Source organism: Hypanus sabinus, chromosome 13, assembly GCF_030144855.1.
Source record: "Hypanus sabinus isolate sHypSab1 chromosome 13, sHypSab1.hap1, whole genome shotgun sequence".
Taxonomy (NCBI): Eukaryota; Metazoa; Chordata; class Chondrichthyes; order Myliobatiformes; family Dasyatidae; genus Hypanus; species Hypanus sabinus.
Window position 1 is genome coordinate 40,619,353 of NC_082718.1, and position 21,022 is coordinate 40,640,374.

The window sequence follows — 21,022 nt, forward strand, 5'->3', positions numbered from 1 at the left end:
TTCATAAACCATCATCACATGTTACTCTTATAATTGAAGTTTGTGCTCTTTGCTAGTATAATTCCTCCAATATGTTCACTTTTACTCAGATCTTCATTCGTAATTCTTCTTTTTCACTGAAGATGGGTTTGAGTTTCGGACAGGTTCAATCATGAATAATTTCTGCCATTCAATTGGTGAAGAATTGTTGAAAACATTGCAGGTCAGAGAGTTTTTTCTCATAAGCTGTGAGGCAGCAGTTTGGAATGTAGAGAAGAAACTGAAAATTGCAATGACAAACCTTCAGTGATACAACGAATGAGAAAAGAAATGGAGTCTGTAAATAACCAGTTACCAATAAGGAATACTTGTGGATGCAGACATTCCTGACGAACATAGTCTTGGAAGATGTGTCCCTGTCATACCCAGCCCTGTCCTCTGCTGTGGGCAATCCTGCAGCAAGGGAACTAACCAAAAGATGATGAAGTTTGTATACAGTTGACATATCAGTGCCTAAGTGCCAAATTGTCCAAGATCCCTAGAACTCCCTATTCTTCAATTCCTTGGAAAATAGAAGTCTCCTCCTCCTCCAACCCACCAAAAAGGTCTCTCACATTTGCTCCATCGGCTATACGTGTCAAAGCGCCATAATCCTTGATATGAATCTGTGCAGAAACCGTAAAAGAGGAAAAGAGTCTATTAGGTTACAGTTCCATTTCATCCACAAGAAACATGAAATTAAAATCAGGAGGTGTAATTGTGCGCCTTAGACGGATTCTGTTTATGATCATAGAGCAGTGCAATCAGAAGTTCCTTTAGGGCCCAGGCACTCTTGAAGCATTTAGCCATCTGATTTTATGGTCCAATTTAAAAAGGAGCATGCCCTTTTCAATGGATTTGGTGACATTTGTCTCCTTAATGCTAAAGTGATAAACAGACTTACTCTGAGAGGTTTATTTGATGTCCGTAATGTAATAACTGCATTTTCACATACGATTATTTTCACCCTGTGCATAAAAGTCATATACCCTTAACAGAAAAGGACAATCAAATGCTAATTCATGCAGGATGGTTGTATCAAATGGAAAGGGTTAACTTGCCATCTGTACTAAACCAATGCTTTGGCAATGATTACAGGATTTTGATATCTTTCCAATCGTCTGCTTTGGATGACTGGAAAGGAACAAGCTCTACTTTATTAGATGTTGCCACTAGCCCCCATTCTTCACAACACATTGCCTATTCATGCCATTGGCATGCTAAACCATAATTTATAATCTTTGGTATATGTCGGAACAGTAATCACAAAACAACACTCTTTATTGTGAGCAGCAAGGCATGTTCACAAGATTACAGTCGGCAGGGTAGTAGATGGATTGACCAGGCACACCATCCCACTTCATGGACATTTTCTTTCCATTCAGTAGGTTGCAGAATGTACATGTAGCTATGAAGTTAACATTCCTTTAACTTTTGCAGGTTCGTAGTTATGGTAGCTGCTTTTGGTTGACTGGAAGGGCACCACATAACTGGCAAGAACTTGCTCAGGCAGTCACTGACGGGGGTCTAGATTTAGCACTTAGTAGAGTAAGACAGTACTCTCCGCTGATGTCAGAAAAGTTGCCCTTGAAATTCTTATGACGTGAACTCTTTTCTTGAAATCAATTAAAGTTGGGCGTTGTTGGAGAAGGATGTTTGCAGCCTGGTCATGCTGGATGTCACCAATCACAGGCAGCAAGTCTGGAAGAAAAAACAAAAGCAATCAGCTAATATCTAAAACAATTATTGAGCATTGAATAAAGATTGTAAATATTAAGGTAGAGATTGATTTTTTTTTAACTGGATGAGAAAGCTAATATCTTCTATATTTTGAGATAATTTTATGTGAAGAGCAAATGTTTTCTCTGATCGGCAGAGATTGGTGGGTACCCGATTCTTCTGGCAGTGCAGCTAACTGCCTTGATTGCCATGGAGTTGGCTGCAAAAGTACTGTAAATGGCGGTTTTGAATGGCCAGCAGTAAAGTGTCTTGTTGCAGGGTTTCAACCCAAAACATCACCAAATCCTTTCCTCCCACAGATCTGTTTAGCCTCTGAGTTCTTCCACTTGGTTGCTGCATTAGTGATAATGTTGTGCGAAGTTTATACCTGCATGAAAATGATGACAGTGTTGTAGTGACGATGAACACTGAAAAATTTTGAGATGTACAGTACTGTGCAAAGTATTAAGTACATATAGCATAGAGCTAGGGTGCCCAAGACCTTTGCACAGCACTGTAGTAATTTTATCTGTTGACACAAAAAAAAGCAGTTTCATGACATATGTGAGTGATGATAAACCTGATTCTGATATGGGTCTCTGTTGTGGACTGAGAGTGGGAAGGGGGCAAGGAGAGGAGAATCATGGTTGGGAAAAAGTGGAAGGGAGAGAGGAGGGAGCGGGAATCACCAGAGGGACATTCTATAATGATCAATAAACCAATTGTTTGGAATCAGTTGTCTGCACCAGCAGCATCTCCTGCCTCTGGCACTCCTCTGCCACCTGTCCAACACCCCTCCCTCAGCACTCCACACTTGCTATTCCTAACATCCTTTGCTCCCACCAGATTTACAAATTTGCTGTCTATTCCATGTTGAAAAATACACAACTGTGCAAACATCATAGGTACTCGAGCAATGTGCCTAAAACTGTTGTATTATTCAATGAATGAGCAAAGAAAATAGGTTCCACTTTGCAGAACCGAACACCATAAACTTTACTTCCCTTCAAGGTGCAGTATGTTTTTCAGACTCAGCTAACAAATTCAAAAATCCTATTGCCCTCTGGAACAGCCAAGCTTCTGAAAATTCCCATTTGTCTATCTAATATATCCTGACATGAATGTGTAAGATATGATAATTTCATCAAGACTTAATTATTAAAACAATAGATGTCAAAATAGTCATTAAATTCAAATTGAAATATTGAAATCAGATTCCCAAATCACATTGGAAACAGATAGAGGATATAAAAATGTTTCATTTCTATTAAGACTATTGAAATATGTAACTTTCTAGTTAAGGAAGGAAATAATGACTGACGTGTTTCTTCAGATAAGTCGGATGTCTTCTTTTATTGTGGCCTTGTGACCTAAGAGAAGTCAAAACTATTTCCCATTACATGTGGGCCCATTCAGAAGCCAAACATTTTGTGATGTTTAACTAGGCTATAAAGTTTCACATTCAGTAAATACCCGGAAATGGAGTTTGTGCCAGTGTCCTTTAGATTGTGGTTTTGATTTCTTTTTTTTAAAAAAAGCACAAAGCAAGTTATCTATTATCAGAATGCTTATTTTGAGTTCTCCATCATGTTTACTTAATGTCAAAGTGAATTAAGTTCCGATGGAGAAGACAGGCAGGTATTTGTAATAGAATGCTTGGATGGATTTGTAAACCAGCAAACAGAGTAAAAAAAAGAGCCACTGTATTTCACAGATGAGATTATGCATCTGTCATCTAATAACACCAACTGATGCAAAGATGATGACTGGCCTTCCTTATGAAAGTTCAAGTAATTGGAACAGATTAAGTGGTTCTGAACTCTTACTAAAGTAACATTTTTATTTGATTCCAAAAGTTTAAAGTAGATGTGTTATCAAAGCACGTGTATGTCAATGCATACTACCCTGAAATTCATTTCCTTGTGGGCATTTATGGTAAGTACAAAGAAACCCAAGAGAATCAATAAAAATCTACACAGAAACAAAGACAGACAAACCATGTGCAAAAGGCAACAAATTGTGTTACTCTTAAAAAAAAAACAAAAAATAATAACATTTATAAATAAGTAATAAACAATATTGAGAACATGAGTGTAGCGTCCTTGAAAATGTGTCCATAGGTTGTGGAATCAGTTTAGTATTAGGGCGAGTGAAGTTATCCACCCTGGTTCAAGATCCTGATGGTTGAGGGATAATAGCTCTTCCTGAACCTGGTGGTGTGGCTCCTGAGGCTCCTGAGGCTCCTCTACCTCTTTCCTGATAGCAGCAGAGAGAAGAGAACATAGCTTAGATGGTAGGGGTCCCTGATGATGGATGCTGCCTTTCCTGCAACAGTGCTCCTTGTAGATGTGCTCAGCGGTGGGGAGGGCCTCACCTGAGATGTACTGGATGGTATCCACTGTCTTTTGTAGGCCTTTCCATTCAAGGGCATTTGTGTTTCCATACTAGGTCATGAAGTAACCAGTCAGTACACTATACCTCTATAGAGGTTTGTCAAGGTTTTAGATGACATACAGAATCTTTGCAAACTTCCAAGTAGAGGCTTTACCATGCCTTATTTGTAATGGCATTCACATGCTGGACCCAGGACAGACTGTATGGAATGATAAAGCTGAGGAATTTAAATTAACTGACCCCCTCCGTCCCTGATGAGGATTGGCTCAAGAGCCTCCGGTCTTCTTCTTCTGCAGTCAATAATATTCTCTTCGGTGGTTTTACTGATGTTGAGTTGTTGAGGCACCACTCAGCCAGATTATCAATTTCTCTCCTATATGCTGATTTATCACCATCTTTGATTCAGCCAGCGAGCAGTGTCATTAGCTCTGGCTTTAGAGCTGTGCCTAGCCTCATAGTCATAAATATAAAGCGAGTAGAGCAGCAGGCTAAGCACACAGCCTTGTCGTGCACCTCTGCTGATGGAGATCGTAGAGGCGATGTTGATGCCATTCTGAAGTGACTGGGTCTACAAGTAAGGAAATCGAGGATCCAATTGCACAAGGAGGTATTGAGGTCTAGGTCTTGGAGCTAGATCTTTTTGAAGTAGCCTAGATCTGATTGTTATCAGAAATAATATTTACACAACCTTTTTCTGCAGACATCCAAGTTTGCACTGAAGTAATGCTCTACCATTGCTAGAATTTTTTTTGTACCATAGAACTGGAGTGGAAACGACTATAGATTTTCCTTTCAGAATTTGTAAAGGAAGCTTAATAAGACCAGTAGGATTCTATGTAGAAGCCTGCTGGAATAGGAAATTAAAAAAAAATACAACCTAAATCTTACTAAACAAATCCAAACCTGAACAGGCAGGAGATAGGGAACCTGGTGGTGGTCCTACACCACCAGGTTCAGGAACAGTTATTACCCTACAACCATCAGCTTCCTGGACCAGCATGGGTAACTTCAATCACCACCATGAACTGATTCTACAACCAGCAAACACACTTTCAAAGACTTCATATTCTCCGCATTGTGTTCCTTGCACACTGTTTATTTATCAGTCTTCGCTTATGTGTAGTTTTTTGTAAATTGTATTGTATTTCTTTTTTCCCTGTGAATGACAGCAAGGAAGTATATGGGAACATATGCATAATTTGATAATAAATTTTCATCAAGCTTTGATTGTAAATGCATAGTTAATGCAAATGTTAATAACATGTAAAACAGCAGTCTATAGTTAAATAAGCCTGTCACTCTTCAATGTCCCGGAGGATCTATCCTGGATCCAACATATTGATGCCGTTACAAAGAAGGCACTACAGTGGCTATATTTCAGGGGTTTAAGGAGATTTGGTATGTCACAAAGACGCTCACAAATTTCTACAGATGTACTGTGGAAGGAACTCTAACTGGCTGCATCACTGTCTGGAATGGAGGGGCCACGGCTCTGGAACAAAATAAGCTGCATAGAGTTGTAACCTTGGTCAGCTCCATCATGGGAACATGCCCCCAGAGCATCCAGGACATCTTCAAGGAATGCTGTTTCAAAAAGGACCCCCACCACCTAGAACATGCCTTGTTCTCATTGTTACCATCAGGAAGGATAGACAGAAGCTTGAATGCGCAAACTCAACAATTCAGGAACAGCTTCTTCCGCTCTTCCATCTGATTTCTGAGTGGACATTGAATCCATGAACACTACCTCACTACTTTTTAAAATTTCTATTTTTGCATACTTATTTAAAATATATACTTACTACAATTCACATTTTTTCCCTCTATTATGTATTGCATTGTACTGCTGCTGTAAAGACAACAAATTTCATGACATATGCCAGTGATATTAAACCTAATTCAGTGAGATGGTCAATGCATGCAGGCTTGCTTTCTGTTGGTATGACAGAAGTTTCATGTGGATTGGAATAGCTTGGATGTTTATCCTTCAGGAATGTTATAACTGTTGCCTCAGGAAGGAATCTCCTGTGAGATTGTTGATTCTGTTTTGTTTGGATTTAAACTTTTCAATCACATAGGAGCAGACAAAGCTCCCAGAAGTTGCATTCAGTTGTTGTATGGAGTCTTTGAGGTGAGAAATAAGACATGTTTGTATTACTTATTTGTTTAAAATAGCAAATGCTCTGAGACTTGCCTGGCAGTAACCTAACATTAGTAGCAAAATACTTCAGAGATCCATAGAATCATAGAATGCTACCGCATAGAAACAGGCCCTTTGGCCCATCTAGTCCATGCCAAACTATTATTCTGTCCAATTCCATTGACCTGCACCTGAACCATTGTCCTACAAACTCCACTCATCTACGTACTTACCAAAACTTCTCTTAAATGTTGAGATCAAATCCACATCCACCACTTCCATGGCATCTCATTCCACACTCTCACTACCCGCTGAGTGAGGAAGCTCCCTTTCACACTCACCTGAATATTTGACCTTTTACCCTTAACCCATGACCTCTGGTTCTAGGCTCTGTCCAACCTCAGTGGAAAAGGTCTGCTTGCATTTACCCTATCTATATCCCTCATAATTTTGTTTGTTTGTTCATTCATTATGCACCATGTCTATGGTGTAGATGATCATGATCTCGACCACGATTGTTCTTGACAAATCTTTTTATGGAAGCGGTTTGCCATTACCTTCTTCTGCGCAGTGTCTTTGCAAGGTGGGTAACCCCAGGCGTTATTAATACCCCTCAGTGATTGTCTGCCTGGTGTCGGTGGTTGCACCTGTCATGTGCACCAACTGCTTATATGACCATCCATCACCTGCTCCCACAGCTTTATGTGACCTACTAAGCAAGTGCTACACCTTGAACAAGGGTGACCTCCAGGCTAATGGAGGAAAGGAGCGCCTTACACCTCCTTTGGTAGAGACGATTCTCCACCCCACCGGCATTTACCCTATCTATATTCTTCATAACTTTGCATGCAAAATTATCAGCGGTATTATTTGTAGGGTAAGTTCGTGGAAGTTACTGGAAACCTGAAATAAAAATGATACACTGAGAACGTGCGGCAGGTTAGATGTATCTACATGAAACATTGGCTCATTTTAGTTCCACAGATATTGCTTGACCCTTGAAGTATTGCCTACACTCTGTGCTTCCCTGTATTGTAACAGTCATGCTACAGCATAAGCTGATCCTTGATGGTCAGATTTTATACTACCCACTATATAACTACCATACAATTGTGGGGCAAACCTTTACAAACAGTAGATGTGTAAAATAAATTACCTGCCTTTCATTAGGCAGGCAATTTATCCTTTGCCAAGGTTCCGCACGGAAGGTTAGTTAGGAAGGTTCAATTGTTAGGTATTAATATTGAAGTAGTAAGATGGATTCAACAGTGGCTAGATGGGAGATGCCAGAGAGTAGTGGTGGATAACTGTTTGTCAGGTTGGAGGCCGGTGACTGGTGGTGTGCCTCAGGGATCAGTATTGGGTCCAATGTTGTTTGTCATGTACATTAATGATCTGGATGATGGGGTGGTAAATTGGATTAGTAAGTATTCTGATGATACTAAGGTAGGTGGTGTTGTGGATAATGAAGTAGGTTTTCAAAGTTTGCAGAGAGATTTAGGCCAGTTAGAAGAGTGGGTTGAATGATGGCAGATGGTGTTTAATGCTGATAAGTGTGAGGTGCTACATTTTGGTCGGAGTAATCCAAATAGGACATACATGGTAAATGGTAGGGCATTGAGGAATGCAGTAGAACAGAGTGATCTAGGAATAATGGTGCATAGTTCCCTGAAGGTGGAATCTCATGTGGATAGGGTGGTGAAGAAAGATTTTGTTATGTTGGCCTTTATAAATCACAGCATTGAGTATAGGAGTAGGGATGTAATGTTAAAATTGTACAACGCATTGGTAAGGCCGAATTTGGAGTATTGTGTACAGTTCTGGTCACCGAATTATAGGAAAGGTATCAACAAAATAGAGAGAGTACAGAGAATATTTACTAGAATGTTACCTGGGTTTCAGCACCTAAGTTACAGCGAAAGGCTAAAAGTTAGGACTTTATTCTTTGGAGCATAGAAGGTTGAGGGGGGACTTGATAGAGGTATTTAAAATAATGAGGGGAATAGATCGAGTTAACGTGGATAGGCTTTTTCCATTGAGAGTAGGGGAGATTCAGACAAGAGGACTTGATTTGAGAGTTATGGGGCAAAAGTTTAAGGGTAACACAAGGGGGAATTTCTTTACTCAGAGAGTGGTAACTGTGTGGAATGAGCTTCCAGTAGAAGTGGTAGAGGCAGGTTCGGTATTGTCATTTAAAGTAAAATTGGATAGGTATATGAACGGGAAAGGAATGGAGGATTATGGGCTGAGTGTGGGCCAGTAGGACCAGGTGAGTGTATGCGTCGGCACGGACTAGAAGGGCCGTGATGGCCTGTTTCCGTGCTGTAATTGTTAGATGGTTATATGGTTATTAACTCCCTCCATGTCCTACATTGATTTACTGATGTTCTTGCTTGTTATCGGATGGTCATGCATGATGAGCCATGATGATATGACTGATGCAGAAAATGAATATAACTTGACCTACCACAGTTCACCTTTCAAGCTTCAGCTCCTCTACTGTAAATTGTCCAGAAATCAGGCTGGGATTAAGTAGGGGGACTGATGGGCGGCGAGGCTCCAAGGGCCGGGAGGGCCTATTCCACACTTGATCTCAATAAATAAATAAAATATATCCAGTCATTTCTGAAAGGATTCATAGGACTTTTGTAATGTACCAATGAAAATCTGATACAGCTGCAGATACTGTCTGTGGGGAGGACAAATTTCAGGGTTGAATACTGCATACATACTTCGATAAATAAATGTCCTTTGAGATTTGAGCATTTGAAATGTGAAACAAAAGTGTAAAATACTCCAAACTGCCACAAGTTAGCAACACCTTTAGAAAGAGAAACAAAATCAACATTTCACATCTGCTACTCTTTATTGGAATACTGAAGTTCCAGTCCTAACTATGGGAAGGTGAATCCTGAGGTTAACCAGAAGCTATTTATTTTTGTTTGCGAATGTCTTCCTTCCTTCGACTCCTTGGTTCCCTGCATCACCTCAGTCACACCTCCTACTTGCTCTGTTTCCAGAACAGCATTCTGATTTTGTTTGCCTCCGAAAAAAAGTTACAGTAATTTGGAAATATTTTTTAGAGGCAATGGGATATACGGGTGGCAGGTTGCAGCTATATCTCTACCAAAGCAGGTATGAGGCGTTCCTTCCCTCTGCTAGCCTGCAAGTCACCCTTGGACAAAGTGTAGCATCTACTTAGCTCCCTGATCAGGATCATGTGAAGCCATGGGAGCAGGTGGTGGATGGTCCTATGAGCAGCTGGTGCATATCAGAAGTCCTGGTTATGCAACCACTGACATCAGGCAGACAATCTCTGAACAGTATTGATAATGGCTGGGGTCACCCATCTTGAAAAGACACTACTACCTAGAAGAAGGCAATGGTGCTTCTGCAGAATTTGCCGAGAACAATCATGATCATAGACCATGACCATAGACTAACATCACATGACATGTGGCTGTTTTTTTAAAATTTTCTCATAGATTAAAAGGGGGAAAGAAGGCTTAGATTTTGGTAATATTCCAATTATATTCTTAAGGTGGCAGACCAGGGTAGTGAAAAAGAAAGAACTACGTTTTTTTTTAAAGACACAAACTGTTCAAGAGCAGCACCTTTGAAGATCACCTAGTATTGTGAAAGGAAATAAATGTAACAGTCTTTGTGCCTTTAGATCCTTGTAAGTGAGTACATTGCTCTTTTTGAGGCTGGGGCAATGTGGTTGGGGCACCGGTAGAGTTTTGGCAAATGGCCTCTACCTGACTAGGTGGGGTAGAGTAGAAGTATTTCACTGCAAGTAGAAAATGCACTAAATATTCAGCAAGTCAGGAAACATTAGAATAGTGATGAGTCAAGTTAACATTTCAGTTCAGTGACCTTAAACAAAGATTTATTTTTCACAGATGCTGAGCATCTGTAACAAAGTTTACTTCAATAAGATTGGTAATGTTTTCTTCAGAACATTAAAGTGGGTGTTTATGAGGGCAAGATTGAGCTCCGTTAGCTGTCCGTAATGGCCAAGCAGACAGGAGGAACCAGTAGTTGGACACCTGGCAAGAATGTTGGGAAGGCATTCGGGTGAGGGATGGACAAGGCATTCCATCATCCAGAACAAGGTTAAAATTCGACCCAGCAATTAAATACTGCTACTCAAAGAATGTAGCTTGTCTGAACTATCTGGTAAAAAGGATGTAACGCAAAGGTGAAATGATACTTCCTTTCCTCTGTAGAGCAATCCTTGACGTGTATTATTGTCAGGTTTGTAGGATGAACTGTTGACTTTTGTTTCTCCTCAGTGGTTACAGATTTATTAAACAATTATCCAATTTTATCCTGTAAAAATTAATAATGCCATTAGTTGAGAATATTTAGTGAGTATTTGCAAAAGGTAGAAATTGGTATGATTGTACCAATTGTTAGACCATAAAATTGGAACAAAGTATGTCAGGTTAGCAGTGAGATATTTGGGACATAACCAGCTCTACCTCTGTCTGCTTTAAAGATTTACAGGCCTTAATAAAGAAAATAATTCCAAGGTGTAGAATTGTTCCCCTTTGACCCTTTTGAAGCATCATCTAACTTTACTGCAGTTTCCAAAACTTAGACTCTGATGGGCTGAAATTATTCCTCTTGTGGGGCAAACTACCCAAAGAATTGCAATAAGCATTGGCAGTTCAGCTCAAAAGTATAGATGAATTCTGAGGTCCAATATCAGGGCTCACTCTGAACACCAACAAAATCCAGTCCAGTTTCTTCCCCGTGGTGGGTTGAGCATTCCTTTCATGTGAAAGTAGAGCAGCATGTTGACATTCTTTCACACTTGCAGCTGTGTTTCCCTTCAAACCTGCATCTTCTATTGGAACAACAAATGTCACAGCAGTTCTCAGAAAAGGCTGTTGTGATAGGTATATTGCCCTGTGCATTGGACAAGTGTAAGCAGGGTGATGTTCTGAGTCCTGCTCAGGGTGTATCTTGTTTCGAGTAACAACTGCACTGGTCAAACTGTTTTATAAGTGTGACTGAGGAACAGCAGGTTTAAAATGATGCAGTGCTTCTCTTGGAGACTGTATCAATTTTGCCTTAAAAGTATATTTTGCAGGTAAAGCACGTGGAAAACATTGAGTGCTAATGAGGGATTAATTCCACAATAGGATGAGTTGCAACATTACATTAGGCCATCGATTTGCAGTTTCTGCCTGAGCAAAAAATGTTATAAATAGCAGCAAATGCTGGTGTGAGGAAGCAGTAGAAAGATGGAGTTATCATCCATGAAGAAGAAAGGCCTCACTTTTCTTGTGCTTTGCAAGTGAGCAATGAAATAGTGAAGTGAAGAGTTTGGAGTTGATATTATGGAGTACATGTGTTGGCACATCACATGTACCTTGTCATATAAAGATGCCAAGATGCTCAGTATTATAAAAATTAATAAAGATGTTCCATATTATAAAATAATGAACAGGCCTTGGAGAATTTTGGGATCTCCTGAGGACATTATAAAAATGCAAAATTTTTAATCTAACATTGAATTCTAAGCACCCCTGAGCTGTTAATTTTATACTTAAATGTGTTTGTTGCTCTTTGGTTTGTTCTGTTCCAATGTATTTTTATAATTTTTCTTTTTTTTTTATCTTGGTTCTGCAGTGGAGATTTAAACTTTGAACAGTTTCCCACTTATCCTGTAAGTTAGACTATTTAGTCCTTCCTGCCAAAACTGGCATTGAATAATATCGTGGCTGATTTTTCTACTTCATTGTTACTTTCTCGCACTAACCCCACACCATTCTGCAGTTTCTATTGAATGTGAAATAATTACTGCAGTGAACAATATTAAGAAGAGAGCTTACTTCTCAACATTACTTAAAAAGCACCAGCGTTGGGTTTGGAGTTGTGAGTGAGTTGGTTAGGGTCAGAGGTTGTACAACAATACTTTGCATATCTAGTACAGTTATGGTGGCAGCAGGATAGTGTAGTGGATAGCACAACTCTTTACAGTACAGGTGACAAAGGTTCAATTCCTGCCACTCTCTCCGTGAACATGTGGGTTTCCTCCGAGTGCTCCAGTTTCCGCCCAAAGATGTACCAGTTGGTAGGTTAATTGGTTATTGTGAGTTGTCTCATAGTTAGGCTCGGGTTAAATCAGGGAATTGATGGGTGGCGTGGCACAAAGGGCTGAAAGAGTTTATTTTACACTACAGTCCTTATCCACGAATTCCACATGCGCGAATTCAACCAACCGCGAATCACGAAAACCCGGAAGTGCTCTTCCAGCACTTGTTCTTCGAGCATGTACAGACATTTTTTCTTGTCAACAAGCTGTTCTAAAAAGCCATCCCTGAGACATTCTACAAATTCCATTTCATTTTAAAATTTTCAATCTTTTTTTTTATTGGTTTTAAACAAAAAAAAGGATACAAATCAGAGGAGAAGTTATAACAAACACATAATGCAAAAAGTATACAAACAATGAAAGTGATATATATTATCAAAGTCATATAAACAAGAAACCACAACTCCTCCTGGCAATTCATAGAGAAAAAAAGATTGAAAATTTTGGATTTAAAAAAAACCACTAACCTAATCTAAAACAAAAAAAAGGAGACTGGACAGTCCATTTGAGGATACAATTAAAAAAGAAAAAAGAAAACATCCTTCTAGTCAGTTCTGAACCTTTATGGATGAAGAGGGACAAAAACAAAGCAAACAGAAAACAAAAAAAAAGAATTTTTTACCTAAAATAAAACAAAAATACAAATTCCCTCTCTTGAGGTCCAGTACTGACCTGGTTTTCCCAATCCACTTTCATGTTAAAATCCCCAACGATTATCATGACATTGCCATATCATTCACATGTATTATAAGCAACAAGAGTCTCAAACCAATCCCTGTGGAACACTAGTCCCAAAGGCATCCAATCACAAAAGCAGTGGAATGTCAGATCTGAAAGTTCTGTACTCCAGAATACTTTGTTGCCAGCCCTACCCATCTTTCAACGATATCTCCAGGGCAGTAATTATATCATAATCACACATAGTTATTATAGTGCATCTGCCTTAACAGTTAAACCCCTTGCTTTCAAATAGGAGCAATGTTGCTGTGTATTCCATCCATGTGCATCTTACTCATGTTCCTGTGGAACAATTTGGCACACAGAGGTTATATAAATGCAAATTATTGTGGAGTTTTGTGCATTATACCCTCACTGGCCATGAGGGAGTACAATAGCAGATGTCAATGTACTGGAAGTATAACTGGAATCCGAGGTTAAGTTATGGGAATAAATTACATGAGTCAGAGTTGTGTTCTTTCAAATTTAGAAGGTTATTTGTTGATAGAAGTTGTCAAGCTATCAAGGATATCCCAAAATAAACACAATAAAATCTGTAGACACTGGAAATCTGAGCAGCACACCCAAAATGCCGGAGGACCTCAGCAGGCCAGGCAGCATCTATGAAAAAGAGTATAATCGACGTTTCAGTCCGAAATGTTGACTGTTTACACTTTTCCATAGATGCAGCTTGGCCTGCTGAGTTCTTCCAGCATTTTATGTGAGTTGCAAGGGTATCCCAAAGATTCCTCTATCCTACTTCTGCCCATTGAGGACAGTGGACTGGTGTATTTTCTCGAGTGGTCAGAAAATAATTCCAGAACCAAATGAAGATAGACATTGGAACTCCGCTCTGAAACAACAATTGATGTTGGCCAGTTGTTAATATTAGATCTGAGATCGATAGATTTTTGTTGAATAAAGATAGTGAGGAATGAAAAACAAGGTAAATTCACATGTTGGTGAGGGGTTAAGTCACAGATGAGCTCTGATCTCATGAAGTAATAGAACAGCTTCTTCAGGTACCCAATTGCCTATTATAGCAACTTTGTATTCATTTAATTCTCAAGCATACAAATATCTGCAGTATTCTTGATGAAAGCATAATTTACAGCTTTCATCAGAGAGACAGAAAGCCAGTTTGTTTCAACCTTGAGGAGAATAATAACCATGCATATGTTTCTACATGCAAGAGGAACATTTCAATCAATATGAATAGGAAGACTGTCTGGGACTAATGTCAAAAATCCATTCCTTTCCCACAGATTTGGCAACATTATCTAATTCTTAACCATTCAGCCAAGAATATCCATTCAAATATAATCGCTGTTGAAAATGTTTGTTCACATACAATTTCTAATGTGGAAAGAACTCTTATTACAAAAATATATGCCAAAAATTATATTGTTTTTTGAATTTTTTTTTGGTGCTGTGCAACAGCATTGTAATTTGATTGCTGGAAGCAGGCCACCAGCTCTCAAAATCAGTAAGACCAAAGTGCTGATTGTGGACTTCAGAAAGAGTAGGAGAACACAAACCAATCCTCACAGGGGGATCAGGTGTAAGCAATTTCAAGTTCCTAGGTGTCAATACCAGATCCCAACATACTGATGTAGCTATAAAGAAGGCAAAACAATGGGTGTATTTCATTAAGAATTTGAGGAGATTTGGTTTTTCACCCAAAATGCTCGAAACCTTCTACAGATGGAGAGCTTTCTGACAGGCTGCAACTCTATATGGTATGGTGGGGGTGGCTACTGCACAGGATCAAAGTAAGCCGCAGAGGATTGTAAAATTAGCTCCATCGTGGGTATGAGCCTTCAGAGTATCCAAGATATCTCCAAGGAGCGGTGCCTCCGAGAGGCGACATCCATTATTAAGGACCCCCACCACCCAAGACCTGCCCTCTTCTCATTATTACCATTTTATATATACATGTTACTGTAATGTACATGTTTTTCTATTTTTACCATGTATTGTACTGCTGCCGCAAAGTTAACAAATTTCACAACATATGCTGGTGATATTAAACCTGTTTCTGATTCTGAATGAGCAAGTTCAATATTCCGTAGTAAACTATACTTCAGTTCTTGCATAAGCAAGACCACTAGATGTGTGGCTGCGACATAAGAGGGCGATGTCTGCCCATAGTTTGTCACTTGGCTGGAGCCATTTTTAGGGAGCTCACAAGTGAAGTGAGCTCTGTAGTTTTTATACATTATCAGTTTGTCTTCTGCCTCAAAAATAAGTATATTCATCTTTAAAGGATGTAGTAGGATGGGTTACGATCACAACGATATTTGGCCAGGAATTGTTCTCAGTTTATGGCTCTTGTCAGTCACTGGAGATGTACGCTGCTCATTCCTGTCACTCACCCACAGGCAAATCTGTCCCGGAACCATTCTACTGCTGGAAGTTTCCAATTCTCATTCAACATTACAAACAATATGATGGTTTTATATATAATTCAAGCATTTTCACATCTTATTCAAATGTAAAGCTTTCACAGTTTTATTAATTTACCTTTTAAAAGCTGCAGATGTCTTTGCTTTCACCAGTGCTTCCATTAACACAACTCAGGATCTATCAACCATCGCATTTAAAACAAAACTCCATTTGTTTCTGATGTACTTAAATCCAGGTGTCTTGTTGCTTATTAATCCATACTTTCTCTACCAGTTCTTTTAGTTTTCTTTATTTGACAAAATTAATTCCTTTTTGATCTAAAAACATTCTCGGCATCACGCTGGTACACAACCACTCAATGTCTTGAGCCATTTTACCAAATTCTAGTGAGATAGCTAGAATTAGATGCAATGTTTTAACTCAACTAAATCTATTCTGGACAAAACACTGTATATTTTTCTTAATAAATGCCCTCCTCCCTACTTACAATACCATGCATATATCTTAGGTGTGTGAGCATATATATAATATGTATTATGTAGAGCTTAGGGCTCCTAAGACTTCTGCACTGTTGAGCGGCCAAAAAAGAAACAAATTCCATGATATGAATGATGATAAACCTGATTCTGAAATGGGTCTCTGTTGTGCACTGAGAGTGGGGAGTGGGCAGGGTGAGAGGAATCATGGTTGGGGAAAAGGGAAGGGAGTGGGAAGTATCAGAGAGACTTTCTGTAATGATCAATAAGCCAATTGTTTGGAATCAAATGTCTTTGCCTGGTGTCTCAGGGCTGGGTGTGTCTGCATCCATGCCAAACTCTGCTGCTGGCTCTCCTCTGCCCCATGTCCCACACCCCTCCCCACAGTGCTCCACCCTCACCATTCCCAACATCATTTCCTCTTGCCAGATTTACAGACTTGCTCTCTACTCCATGTTGACAAATACTGCACTGTGCTAAAGCCTTAGGCGCAGTAGTTATATACACACACACCTAAGACTATATCAGTTTGCGATTTTCCCTCCCACTCTGTTGTATAACTGACAATCTGCAATGTGATCGTCTCTGATGTCCATGTCCCTTTCTCTGCTTGGGACCTCACCAAATCCAACTTCAAACCCTCTGCAAGCCTCAGCTGATCAGATCACTTGTGACTGGTGATGTTCCCCACATATTATCTTGCCTGTTTTTCTTTAACTGTGGAAACCCACTGACTTACCCCCACACCTCTCTGATTCCAGGATTGCAACAAATTGCTTGTTCTCTCTATTCAAGAGCAGAAGCCATTCAGTTTCCACTCTTGGAAATACCCCAAAAGAACACCCTACATCCTACCTGCAAAAGATTTCTGAAATCCTCCTCATTGCAGTCTCTCTCTTACCCTTTTGTTTCTCTGTGCTTCCAACTCTCTGCCCGCAGGTGAGATGAGCACTGTAATTACAATTGTACTGGTAAATTCTTTCCTTCTGCTTAGCTATTTATTAATAAAAGAAATATGCAGTTGCTGGAATATAACTTAATAATTCTGCCTCCAATATAATTGCAACTGTTAGAGCATTGACCTGGAAATGGAATATTGAATCCAAGAACTGGTGTTGGCTGTTTGTCAGAACTCTTGTTATCAAGCAATCAGTGTAACGTCTCAGTCACTGTGTAGACAGCTGCGGGATTTTAAATTGATTAAATAAATTGCAAACTGTATAAACATCACATGTAAGGAATTGTAAGACCAGGGGCACTCTGAAGTAAGACGACCAGTGCCATACTTGATATTTTAATGTCTGAGTGCTTAAGGATAAAAGGAAATTTGTGAGCCAGATGTGGAGGCAAGGGAAACACCTAAAGCTTGAATAGACATTTGGAGGGGGGGAGTGGGGAGGAAAGACTTGCAAGCAACCATCCACAGCGGAGGGTTGGGTGAGGTGAGACAGACTTTGTTTCACTCTGTATTTAGTGAGGAAGTTATCACTGGGGCGATTTTACAGCAGAACAGTAACACTATTAAAAACTGTGGTAAAATGATGATTGAAGTGTGGTCCCTAATTGATGCTTAGCATTATTGTGTTAGAACTGTCTGGAAGCTAAGTGCATGGATGATTGTTCGTGGAACAAATAGTTCAGTACTACTGGTGATGATATTTTACTGCTTGTTAGCTGAGTGGTTGGCCTGGAGCTTTCCTCATCCATTTACCTTGTTACCACCCTTTAGTTCTATGTCACCTTTCTAGCCAGGGAAGCGATGTGAGGATCTGAACATGAGGGGCAGAGGTAAAAAGAATTTGATTCTAGACCAGTCCGTTTTTAGGTGTTGTCCATAAGTATCTGCCTGTTGAGCACAAGGTTCATTTGAGACCTACGCAGGAATGCACAGGTAACAGAATCAGAATCCGGTTAAGGGTCTTGGCCCAAAACTATCTTAAACAAGAGAAGATTTGCAGATGCTGGAAATCAAAGTAATGCACACAAAATGCTGAAGGAACTCAGCAGACCAGGCGGCATCTATGGAAAAGAATAAACAGTCGGCATTTCAGGCCGAGGCCCTTCATGAGGACTATTTACTTATTTCCATAGATGCTGCCTGACCTGCTGAGTTCCTCCAGCGTTTTGTGTGTGTTGCTTTGGATTTCCAGCATTTGCATACTTTCTCATGTTTCAGATTAATTGTCACTTTAAATGACATAAAATCTGATGTTTTGCAGCAGTGCAGATGGTGCATTTTAATTGCATGAGTGTAATGGAGCGTATAATCACGTGCAAATGCTTGTAAATATAAATAACTTGGCTCTTTAATGCAATCCTGGTGAAGATGCATAACAACACATGCTGACATTTTCCCCAGTAGGTTTGGACACCCATTGTTCTAATGGCTGTAATAATAGGCAAACAGTCAAAGTTTGAAAACTTTTAACACCAGTTAAATGCCAGAGGTATACTGGTATACATTTGAAAGGTAATAAGTGTTGAAGATGTACATGAAATAGTTGATGGGGATATGACCGAACAGATTGCTTAAGGAAGAAACACAATGAATTAATTTGGACTAACGCATTTCTCTTTGTGTAAGAAACTTGGCTTGTCGAAACACTTTAGTAGTTCATTAACCACAGTATTTTTAGAAGCAGTTCTCATAATGATGTGGTAGTTTTGATTCACTCCTCTCTTATTCGTGTGATATAGCTTTTGCCCAAGGATTGTCAGCAAGTTTTGTGCAGATACATGAAATAATCAGTATAATATAGACAGACAGACAGACATACTTTATTGATCCCGAAGGAAATTGGGTTTCGTTACAGCCACACCAACCAAGAATAGTGAAGAAATATAACAATATAAAACCATAAATAATTAAATAATAAGTTAATCATGCCAAGTTGAAATAAGTCCAGGACCAGCCTATTGGCTCAAGGTGTCTGACACTCCGAGGGAGAAGTTGTAAAGTTTGATGGCCACAGGTAGGAATGACTTCCTATGACGCTCAGTGTTACACCTTGGTGGAGTGAGTCTCTGGCTGAATGTACTGCTGTGCCTAACCAGTACATTATGGAGTGGCTGGGACTCATTGTCCAAGATGGCATGCAACTTGGACTGCATCCTCTTTCCAGGCACCGCCGTCAGAGAGTCCATTTCCACCCCTACAGCATCACTGGCCTTACGAATAAGTTTGTTGATTCTGTTGGTGTCTGCTACCCTCAGCCTGCTGCCCCAGCACACAACAGCAAACATGATAGCACTGGCCACCACGGACTCGTAGAACATCCTCAGCATCGTCTGGCAGATGTTAAAGGACCTCAGTCCTTTCAGGAGATAGAGATGGCTCGACCCTTCTTGTAGACAGCCTCAGTGATCTTTGACCAGTTCAGTTTATTGTCCATTCGTATCCCCAGGTATTTGTAATCCTCCACCATGTCCACACTGACCCCTTGGATGGAAACAGGGATCACCGGTGCCTTAACCCTCCTCAGGTCCACCACCAGCTCCTTAGTCTTTTTCACATTAAGCTGCAGATGATTCTGCTCACACCATGTGACAAAGTTTCCCACCGTAGCCCTGTACTCAGCCTCATCTCCCTTGCTGATGCATCCAACTATGGCAGAGTCATCAGAAAACTTCTGAAGATGGCAAGACTCTGTGTTGTAGCTGAAGTAATTATTTCTTCTTTTTCTTGCTTTCTTGTACTTTGCTTTCAATAAATTCCCTTTATTTTGTGATCTGACAGAGTTTTTATGCTTGTTTTTCCACCTGAAACCAAGAAACCAGATTACTATAGTTGAGAGCTCTAGTTGTAAAAGCTTTGCTATAGTTCCTTTATGGCGCCTGCCCCTGCTTCTCAGCCAAAAAATGTACTTTTAAGTCAAAAGACCTTAAGTTACTGGCATTCTTGAACTAATTAATAGATTTCCAACCATGTATTGAAGGGAGTTGTCACTGGATCTCCCTGCTTCTGCTTGCATGTGGTGGCAGGCTCAGAGTTTGAATTTTATTGGGAAATCCAGACCCAAACACATACTGGGGAATATTGATGTGAAAAGTTTCTGATGCACAATGGATCCATATGCTGTTTTCTTTCTTTGGCACTATGAGACTGAACAATGATTTATGTTTTGGAATGAAATGTATTAACAAGCATTTTGGGGTTCTTTTCCATCACTCCAACCAGGAAATCCATTCACGCACTTTAAGGTATAGGCCAAACTTGTAGGGTGTCCTCATTCACCGGGCATCATGAATTTTGAAACATTAGATCACGTTGTCTCAAGTGTGGTTATCTACAGGACAATTTGTTCTTTCCAGTCCAGTCCAGCTCTGTTTCCCCTAGCTTACCTTTCTGTGTTCATCTCTGTGTCATGTGGCACCTTCAGTGGATCTGCATGGGAAATAGAAATGGTAATAAAACCGAGAACCATTATTGGGAGACCAATAACCTTGTGCCAGGCACGGGAAACAACTTTCTTTCTCACCTGGGAGGTGGTATTGGGGGAGGGGAAACAAGGTGGGTGGCATGTTAGTGTTGTGGTTAGTACAACACTTTACAGTGTTTACACGGGTTCAAATCCCACTACTGCCAGTAAGGAGTTTGTATGTTCTGTCCGTGACAGTGTGGGTCTCTTCCCACAGTCCAAATATGTACCAGTTGGTAGGTTAATTGATCATTGTAAACTGTCCTGTGATTAGATTAGGGTTAAATCGGGGGTTGCTGGGTGGCACAGCCAGAAGAGCTGGGAGGGCCTACACTGTGCTGTATCTCAATAAAGTTTTAAAAATTACAACACAGATTTCCCTCCGTATGTAAAACTGCTATACTTTCACTACCCAAAACCACCACACTCCTCTGACTTTGATGCTCAACATCACCCTTGTATCTCAAGTATTCCCATTTTATCCTAACCACCATCACAACACAGGCTTTGACCTAGAACTGTAGCTCACCTCACCTCTGAAGCCCTTCCTTCCCCATCTCCTTCTACTTAGTGCAGAAGAGCCGGCATAACACTATCAATCCTAAAGGAATGTCCATACAATTGCACT

General features: G+C 40.0%; 1 protein-coding gene across 4 annotated transcripts in view; it reads left to right on the plus strand.

The window, feature by feature from the left end:
- Positions 1 to 21,022, plus strand: part of LOC132403786 (cadherin EGF LAG seven-pass G-type receptor 1-like) — a 368,758-nt gene that overhangs the window by 243,612 nt on the left and 104,124 nt on the right. The window lies entirely within an intron of this gene.